Source organism: Theobroma umbraticum, unplaced genomic scaffold (genome assembly GCF_002168275.2).
Source record: "Theobroma umbraticum cultivar Fairchild unplaced genomic scaffold, ASM216827v3 scaffold_147.0, whole genome shotgun sequence".
In the NCBI taxonomy this organism is placed as follows: domain Eukaryota; kingdom Viridiplantae; phylum Streptophyta; class Magnoliopsida; order Malvales; family Malvaceae; genus Theobroma; species Theobroma umbraticum.
The window spans coordinates 10,607,356-10,617,945 of record NW_018397259.1 but is presented as its reverse complement, the minus strand read 5'-3'; the positions used below and the strand labels follow the sequence as shown (position 1 = coordinate 10,617,945).

Genomic DNA, 10,590 nt, shown 5'->3' with positions numbered 1-10,590 from the left:
ATATATATATATATATATAATGTATAGGCATAGCCATGAGCCCCATTCATGGATGTGGACAAAGAGTAGGGTGAAGGGTATGCATCATGGGGCCATTTGATATGACTTTCATTAAAAGCGGCCTTGCCAACTTTAATTGCAATTGCAATCCACCCAAGCAAACCATTTTGCTTTAGGATAATCCAGAATGATTCCTATTCTTAAAATTGACTATGCTAGTTTCTTGTCACTCTTTAATCTTGTAATTTACAGGTGGAGACGAAATGAAGAGGTGTAACGTGGTGGTTTGGTGTAGGATTCTTGCTTCGATGTGTGTCGGTTGTACCATTCTTACTGTTTTTATTCCAATACTTTGTTTGTCAAGTTGATGTAAAGCCGTTTGATTTCATGATTATGATCATAAATGGAGATTGTCACGTTGTGATAGTTGTCTGTCTCCCAGGGAATGATGATGTAGTCCATACATACCAGGTGGATTGTTTGTTATTCATCTAATTATTTATGGAGTTAATGACTTTTATCTATGTGATGTGAGACCAATAGGTCGCTTCTTCAATCTTTTTCTGGCTAGTCCCTATCCCAATCTTTATTAAATAATTCAATTTCAAGTTAAAAGACCATCTATGATTAAAATATATAAGTTAACATATTATACAAGACTAATTAAACCATTTTAGCTGACACTTTCCTAGTGATTTAACCTAAATTCAATTTAGTGTGGCCTTAATTCAAGCAATTAGGTTTTTCACGATAGAATTGGCTAAGTTTCTTAATTAAAATTGGTACTTGTTTGAATGCTTATCTTTCTAAAAGGAACCACATAACAAAAGAAAAGGAGGATACCCAACCTAAAGCCTCTTTATTCGTGCTTTCAAATAATTTTGGCTTTACATTCCCCTATCTCCATCAACCCCAACGTACTGTCTCCCACCATGCTCCATTCTTTCTTCCTTGAAAATTTCTTTTCTAGGCTAATTGAAGCAGTTGTATTGCCCAATGAAAGGCCTGCTAAGACATAGACCCGCTCCCCCGAATCTGTCCAGCAGTCTTGTGCCGATTGCGTGCCGAAGCACCTTCCCTTACTTGCCCAATCGCTTTGCCTATGGACCAGTCTTTCATATTAGACTTGGACTCAGACTCAAATAAATAATTAAAAAAGCTCTATTAACGAATCAAAGGCAGCCATTTGTCAACAGTTCGTAGTTCTACTTGTGTCTTCAAACTGTTCCTTGATTTCACGTTGGAAAATGCGGAGCCGAAAACCGAAATTTCTTCGGAATGCTCCCTTCCCCTCCACTTGTCTTAACAGTATAGCCAGCCACTAGTATCCAAAACAGGCACATCTGCAGATAACATTATGTTACATGTACATACAAACATAGGCAACAATTATCCAAATAATATCTCTCTGGGTATTAATGGTGCAAAATTAAGCTGGTTCCATATCACATTAAGTTTCCTGAAATCATATCGATCAATCAATGAATCAATCAATATGATAGGGAAGAGCCATAGACTTCATTCAACGACAAGGATACACAAGAGCACTCTTTATACACAGTAGATAAAATAAAAAAAAGTCAAAAGGTAGCAGAAACCAGAACTTGACCCAAGATCAGCGGGATCGGCCATACTTGTTTTGTGTGTGTGTGTGTGTATATTAAAACTCGATACATGAAAAAGACAAATCATTCGTCACGCTATGCAGGGCCAGGGAAAGAAAGAAGAGGATGTGCAATGCGAGTACGATGATAAGAGAAGGATACACAGCTGCTTGATTCTCACCTTCCAACTCACGGAGTCAACAACTTGGGCTCATAACTGTGCATTGCAATAGAACATATTGAATTGGAAATTATGTAAATAAACTAAGTTAAAATTTTCATGATTAAGGATTGGTTTCCTGGATATGAACAAAATCAACAATGAATCAGAATGCCTAATGAAATGAATATTACGAGCCACCTTTGATTATTCAGCATTAAGTTGAAGAGTAGAAGCAAACTAAACATTAATAATGTCATGTCTAAAGGTTGAAGAGTGGGCTATATAGTTTGTGAAGAAAACAGAAAAAAGAAAAGACTGTACTGACATGTATTGAATCCAAGCAGTTTGTGAATTATGGATAAGAAATTTTTTGATCCACAAAGAAAATAATTAGTATAGAAGATAACCATATGTATTTTATAGACATAGAGTTAGTTAGTAATCAATTCGTTTTTTTGAAAGACAATGAACATTTATTAAAATTTTATGATATAAGTTCTTCAAATTATAACTAAAATTGGATAAAAGTAATGAAAAATCTGACAAGTAATAAGTATGACAAAATATAGAAAAATCTTTAGTATAAGACACTTTTATTTTTGTTAACCCATTTGTCATAAAATCTACCTTACCGGTTCTTCTTTCCTATTGCTGGTAGTCTAACCTAGTCAAATTTCCCTTTTCTCATCAAAGTGTCCTTTTTTTAAAAAAAAAATTCATTCAATTCATAACATTTCTCTTACTCTATTTTTTGATCTTAGTCTTGTTTGACTTGTGTCTAAAGTTGTGTTCAATAAACTTTTATATAAATTTACAAGTGTCTATTCTTTAAGGAAATAACTTTTTCTTTAAACACCTTTTTGTCTTAAACACAAGTTCTTCAAATTATAACCTAAACTGGATAAAAGTAGTGAAAAATCTAACAGGTAAAAAGTATTACAAGATATAATTTTTAAATAGTGGTGTTTTTCCAATAATTAATTATGAAAAGATAACTTTTCATATGATAGATATAACCCTTAAATCAAATTGTCTTTTTAATAGTCTCTTTATCAACAGACAAATTTTCATATGAAAATGTATAACTTTTTAATCGGAGTGTATTTTCAATAATCACAATTTTTCACTTGACAAGATATAACCTTTCATTTTGAAAATATACTAACAAAATCTACTTACCATTTAAACCAAAAAAAATCCACCTCATATTCCTTAATATATTACACTAATTAATTTACAAATATTATAACATGCTAATATATATGCTACGTACTATTTATGTATATCCAATGTTTTTCTTTATATATTATACTTAGGTTTTCTTTTTCTTACCTTTTTTACAATTCAAATTTACTTTTTACTTTTTAAAATTAAAATTAAAAATAAAAATAAAAATTTATTTAAATAGGGTAAAAAGAAAATAAAGTGAAAAAGTATTACCTATGAATTAATTCTTATACATATATTAATAATTTAACTTTCCCCTCGACCGTGCTACAAATGATGTTGCTAAGTTAGACGGAACTATCAATCTTGTTTAAACTAATGACGAAATTCTAGTTTAACTCTTTGATACTAGTTACATTCTAGAATTGACTTATGAGATCAAAATTTTCTATTCACCACGTGCACACAAACATAAATAAAATTAAAATACAAAAAATCAAATTAAACTCACACAAGACTGGTAAGGAATAGCATGTACAATTTCTATCTGAACAACATCTTTTTGCACTATGAGATTGACAGTATAAATTTTCCTGTACTTTCCTAATTATCAACCTTAAATGTGTTATCTGTAATTACCAAAATTATCAGTGAATAAACAAAATATCATATGTGAATGAATGAAATAAGACCAAATGCATTCTCCAACAAGAGATGGTTATGATTCAATTCTTAATCCTATTATGGAAACAAGAATCATCGTATCTTATGTTAAAGAAGCAAGTCCAGTCCCAACGAACTCATCCAATTGAATTTTGATGAAATTCAAGGGGTGCCTTGATAGCTTTTCCTTTCCTTTTAAGTCACCATTAATATGTCCAACAAAGACCAACACCACTATAATCTTACAACAATAACAATGGAATCCCTTCATCTTTATATATAACATAGGCTTTTTGGGTAACAAGTGCATAGGAAGCTTTCAATTCCAATTCTTTGCTTTCTAGGCAACCATGACTAGAAAAAAGGTGCAACTTGCCTACATCATCAATGATTCTGCAAGGAAAGCTGCCTTCAGGAAAAGAACGAAGGGTCTGCTAAAGAAGGCGAGCGAACTAAGTACCCTTTGTGGGATAGAAGCTTGTGTGATTATCTACGGTCCTTATGACGCTCAACCTGAAGTTTGGCCATCCTTTGCAGCAGCCCAACACGTGCTCTCAGAGTTTAAGAAGATGCCAAAGATGGATCAAAGTCAGAAGATGATGACCCAAGAGAATTTCCTTAGGCAAAGGATCGCAAAAGCCAACCAACAGCTTAAGAGACAGTGCAGGGACAATCGCGAGAAGGAGACCACACAAGTCATGTTCCAATGCTTGGCTGAACAAGGGCTGGAGAATTTGAACATGATGGATTTGACTGACCTCAAGTGGTTGCTTGAGCAAAACCTGAAGGATATTGACAAGAGGATTGATATGCTTACCAAGGCATCTCATTCCCAAGGGTTTGCAACAACAATCGCAATGCCAGAAGTGATGCTGAAGAATGGAGAAAAGGTGCAAGCGAAGAGTCCAGATCGTGAGGCGAGCTTGGAAACAGTGCAAAGGCAGCTGTTGATCAAGGACTTGATGCACCCACGAGAGCACGTGGAACTTGGTTCGCTACTCCCACTTAGGGATAACAACCCCACTACTTTTTTCCCCTAAAAAAAACAACTATATGTATTACAGTTCCAGTGTTTACCTGCTTGTGTTAATTGTAATGTCTGAGAGATGTTCTTATTACATGTTTTCTTGTTCTAGTTTAAGTTATTTACATTTTCTTTTCTTATTTACAATCACCCCTTGAATTTAATGTACCTAATAGATTCCTTGGGATTTACTCATTATGATTGTTATCTTCATTATCAATTGATATCATTGTACTCTCCATTTTTGATTTCTAGTATCTGATTGTTAGACTGTTCATGTAGACACTGTTACATTGAAATTACATATCAAACTTGCACTGCTGTTTCAATTTTGTTGTTTTCATCGCAATGTGCGGGTATGGAACCCATTCGCCTCTACGTGAAATGGAGTCACCATCAATTTTTTTTTTTAATAAGGCGTGATTGGTCACTTATTTTATTCATTCTATTTAATGAGGTTCTAAAGTGATTTTAGGATTGTCTAAAAAACAAAAACTTGGTCTGTAAATTTTAGATTTGGGTTTGAGAATACAATTATGCACAAGGAATGATTAATACCTCACGACGGCCATTTCACGAATAATAGCATTTAATCCTATGTATCCTATTTTAACTTCAATTTTTAATTTTATTCTTATATTTCTTCAATCATTGTTTATTATTCTATTTTTTATTTTATTCGTGTCCTACAATCCTTTTTTCGGTTTTATGGGAGCATATGATGTAATTATGAAATGCATTGATATAAATCTTGATAATGTCAAATGAAAGCCTTTTATTAAGAATATTTCTTGTATTCACCATTGTACTAGTGGGACCTAAGGATATATATTTTCTCACCTAGGGAATTATTTAGGAAAACTCGTTTTCGCAAACTTATTAAGCAAATCCATCATCATGGTAATCATTTATGCGTAAAAACATTTTCATATAATATAAACCCTAATACAAGTAAAGATTTTTTATAAAGAATATTCTTCAAGCTCTCCTATCATATTGATTGGACTTGAATATATTCTCACTTGGGAATTTTCCAACCAAACTCGCCTCCGCCAGCTTATTGAAAAGTGCCATCATCGAGCCTTAACTCATATACAAAATATCTGGAGGGATGCAATGATAGATAAATAGCATGATGGTGACATGCAATAAATTTCGATATAAATTGTCCTCAATACCATATTATTATTATTATTATTATTAATTTTATTAACATACTTTTTATCAATATTTTAAGGAAACATTTATTTGGATTAAAATATTGAGATTTAAGATTAAAACCCCTCATCATATTAGTGGAGTTTAAATCAAATGGTTCACCTAAAATATTAACCCTAAATTACGACTTCTTGCATCTTGGATAAAAATTTCATCATCAATTGAATTCAAGTAAAATACATTTAATTCATTTCATACTAACTACACAAACGCAATATTATAAATTGAAATGGACTTAAAATAAAGAGAAGTTCAAGAGACTCACTTTTAGTGGACTAAACAAAAGCCCATTAGTTTTTAGCAGTATTGGGCTTTCATATGCCTAAACCTTCATTTTTTTTCTTTTCCTAGGCCACTTGATCTGCTAGGTCACAAGTTGGGCCACCAAATGAGTCGCGAGTTGGGCTGTGGTAGGCTTCTCTTTTGGATAGCATAGTGGGCCTTCCTTATGGACTTCTCTTTGTTTTTTTCAATAAGTCATTCCCACAGGGCCACTCAATGGGCTGCAGCTTCTTCTTCTCTTCTTTTTTTTTCTCCAAAAATTGACTATGCTTGTTGGGAGTCGATCTCCGAACCCCTCAATTATCTGCCTTTTTTATATTTTTTCTTTCCTTTTAATTTTTTATTTTCTTAATACTCTCTTTTCTTTTTATTTCCTTCTTTCTTTTCTTTTTTTTTGTTTGTTTTGAAATAACTTAAAATGATGCCATTTGAGCACCTTTCACATCTAAACCCTAATTATAAAAGCTTCATTTTCACCCACTCTCCTCATTTTTCTACCTCACTTTTCTCTAGTAAGCGTCTTTCTCTAAAAGAAATCCAACCACCTCCCCAGATATCAAACAATGATATCATCAATCATCAATCATCGACCACCGCTTGCATTTCTCAAAATTTACCAAAAATCACTTTTTTCACCCTCTTTCCTTTGATCGAAATACTTTTCCCAAAAACTCAATCTATTTTCTCCATTTTGGAAACCTTTGGGTGATAATTTCAAATCCTCCGGTTATAATATTGAAATCCTTCGGATAACAATTTCAAACCCTTTGAGCATAATCTTGAAATCCTCCGAGTAAGATTTCTAAATACTCCGGTTATAATCTTGATATCCTTTAGGAACAATTTTCAAAACCTCCAAGGTACATCTTTAAAACCTCTTAGTAACTATTATCAAATTTTCGAGTAACAATTTTTAAAACCTCCAAGTAATTAGCTTTTAAGTTTCCTAGCCTCATTTAAAATTAAAAATAAAGAGCATAACTTCTTTTCTCAAACCTTTTTGTTACCTTATCAAAACCTTTGTCATTAAATCCTCTAGGTAATTATTTTGATAAACTTCGAGTATATCATCAATACCTCCGGGTAACAATTATTAAATCCTCTAGATAATCATTTTAAAAACCTCCTAGAAATTACCTTCAAGAATACTTTTAAGTTATGCAGTCTCATTTAAAGATTAGGAGCATAACTTTTCTTCATAAAACCTTCAGTTATATTATCAAAAATCTCCAGATACAATCTTAAAAACTTATAGGAATATTTTTAAAACCTCCGAGTATTTCTTCAAAACCTCTAAGTTCATTTTTAAAACCTTCGAGTACCACTTTCAAAATCCTTAAGTCTGAAAAGAAAAGAATGGAGCTTGTTCTTAGATAAGCAAAGTCTTGATGGCCTTAAATTGCCTTCTCAAACAAAATAGTTGTCTATGTATCTTTGCACAATTCTTGGTTCTAAAAAAACACGCAAAGAGAGACAATTGTAAACACCTCATTTTGTCTCAGTCAATTTAAGACATTCTTTTTTATTTTAAATTTTATTTTATTTTTTTTATTTATTGATATTTATTTAGTGAACATTGGGTCAAGTTGGGTGTGGGTTTAATTGAATTGGGTCGTTTTAAAATTGGAATCCAAAGACACATTAAGTCTTATTCCATGGTAGAGCTTAGAGCTTTAGGCTTTTAAAGCCCAAAGCTTACTAGGCCTAAAGATCATAATAGCAAAAAAGAAAAAAAAGCAAAGAAAAAAGGGTTATGGTAGCCCCTTGATAGACTGCCATGGTAGCTAGCTAGGCGGCTACCGTCTTTATTGCCTAGAGCCACTTGTGGTTGCTTTTCAGCCCACTGTAGCTTTGAAGCACTTGATCACCTTCTTTCATAGATCCAGAAAATTGAGGCATAGGTTCCATAAGAACCTGCAAAAATCATAAAGACATAAGGATGGATGAAGGGGGATTCCACAACCAACAACAAAAGAAAACTTTCAAAGTCAAATATATATTATTTTATAAGAATAAAATAAAATAAAAATAATTATTAGTAATTTTAGTAGGAAATGAAATATGATAAGAATGATTATTATAATTTATTACAATGTTTAGTTGGTAAAAATAATCATTTGTTATAATATTTGATTTTTAATTTATAATATTTATTTTTAATAATTTATTAAAAATATTATTAAATTATTATTTAAATTTTAATATGGGTTTAGGGTTTAGAATATTAATAATTTATATTTCACTTAAAATGTTAAAAATTCATAATTAAAATTTTATTATTATTATTATTTTATTCTTTATTAATTATTAAAATATTAAAATTTTATAATTAAAATTGTAATTTAATTTTTAAATTTAAATATTAATTTTTATAAATTATACTAAATTTTTAATTTAAAGAGAGGAGAAAGGGAGATGGGTAGAGAGAGAAAGAAAATGTGAAAATAAACAAATTACATCTTATATAAAAGGGTAATTTTTAAAATTAATGAAAAGTAATTTTGTACAGTAATATTTTTTGTCTATTCCCTAAGTTTGGAATAGCCATTATCAAAGGAGACTTTGGTAATGACTATTTAAGTTTCTAAAGGAATGACCATTCCATGAACCAAATGCAAGAATAGCTAGGTAATAAGAATAGTGGGGAATGACTATTTCATTCTCCCAACCAAACACATTGTAAAGGATTGACATTATAGGTCTTCTTATTCTTTCCTAATTACTAGACTTAAATGTGTTATCCATAATTACCAAAATTAGCAATAAAAAAAACAAAATACCAAATGTGTAGGAATGAATGAATAGGACAGCAAAACATTCTTCTACAAGAAACAGTTATGATTCAATGCTAGATCTTATCATTGAAACAAGAATCGTCATGTCTTACGTAAGAAAAGCCAGACCAGTCCCAATTCATCCAATTGATTTTGTTTGTCACATTACAGCTTAGATATTCTCGGACAGAGATCTCTTCATATCCTTTACAGCCAAAATTGCGCTACTTTGAGCACATTTTCACTCCCTCCATATAGATATTTCAATGTTTGCATCAATCCACTTCAGATAAAAGACTAGAGTTGTATTTTTTTGGTAAAATCTAAGGGGTGCCCTAATAGTTTTTCCATTCCTTTTAAGTCACCATTAATATGTACAACAAGGACCAACACCACTATAATCTTGCAATAATAACAATAGGATCCCATCATCTCTATATATAGCATAAGCTCTTTGGGTAACAAGTGCATAGAAAGTTTTCAATTCCAATTCTTTGTTTTCTAGGTAGCCATGACTAGAAAGAAGGTGAAGCTTGCCTACATCACCAATGATTCTGCAAGGAAAGCTACGTTCAAGAAAAGAAAGAAGGGTCTGTTGAAGAAGGTGAACGAACTGAGTACCCTTTGTGGGATAGAAGCTTGCGCGATTATCTACAGTCCATATGATGCTCAACCTGAGGTTTGGCCATCCCCTGCTGGAGCCCAACGCGTGCTCTCAGAGTTTAAGAAGATGCCTGAGATGGAACAAAGCAAGAAGATGGTGAGCCAAGAGAGTTTCCTTAGGCAAAGAATCACAAAAGCCAATGAACAACTCAAGAGACAATGCAGGGACAATCGCGAGAAGGAGATCACACAAGTCATGTTCCAATGTCTGGTTGGAAAAGGGTTGCAGAATTTGAACATGATGGATTTGAATGACCTCGGGTGGTTGCTCGAGCAAAACTTGAAGGATATTGACAAGAGGATTGATACACTTAACAAGGCGTCTCATTCTCGAGGGTCTGCGGCAGCATCATCAGGAACAACAATGGCAACGCTAGATGCAAGGCTGAAAAGTGGAGAGAAGGTGCAACCAGAGAGTTCAGACCGTGAAGTGAGCATGGAAACTGCGCAGAGGCAACAGTGGATCAAGGACCTGATGCATCCACCAGAGCACGTGGGACTTGGTTCAGTGCTCCCATTCGGGGATAATAACCCCACTGCTCTTTGGTCTAATGCTTTTTTCCCTTAGGAAAAACAACTATGTGTATCACAGTTCCAATGTCTAGTTGTCTGCTTGTGTTATGTCTAAGAGATGTTCTTATTGCATGTTTTTATGTTCTAGTTTAAGTTACTTACATTTTCTTTTCTTGTTCACAATCACCCCTTGAATCCAATGTACCTAAATAAATTCCTTAAGATTCAAACATTATGATTATAATCTTCACATTAATTGATATTATTATTCTCTTCATTTCACATTTCTAGTATTTGATTATTAGACTGTTCATGTAAGCACATTTGCAAAGAAATTACATATTAATGTTAGCTTTACAATCAAAACTTGTACTGCATCCAGTGCAAAAGAAAAAGACAAAATCAAATCACATATCCTAAGTTTTAAATTGCTACAAACAACTACTCTTTTTAGGTGTTGGGTGTTGTTCCAATTCTTGTTTCTTATGATTTTTTTTTAATAATTAAGAAAATAGAGAT

General features: G+C 32.4%; 2 pseudogenes; both read left to right on the top strand.

Annotated features, from left to right (window-relative positions):
* The first annotated feature begins 3,947 nt into the window (after window positions 1-3,947).
* LOC110415813 (agamous-like MADS-box protein AGL80 pseudogene) lies at window positions 3,948-4,637 on the top strand (annotated as a pseudogene).
* Window positions 4,638-9,386: 4,749 nt separating this feature from the next.
* LOC110415710 (agamous-like MADS-box protein AGL80 pseudogene) lies at window positions 9,387-10,264 on the top strand (annotated as a pseudogene).
* Window positions 10,265-10,590: the final 326 nt, after the last annotated feature.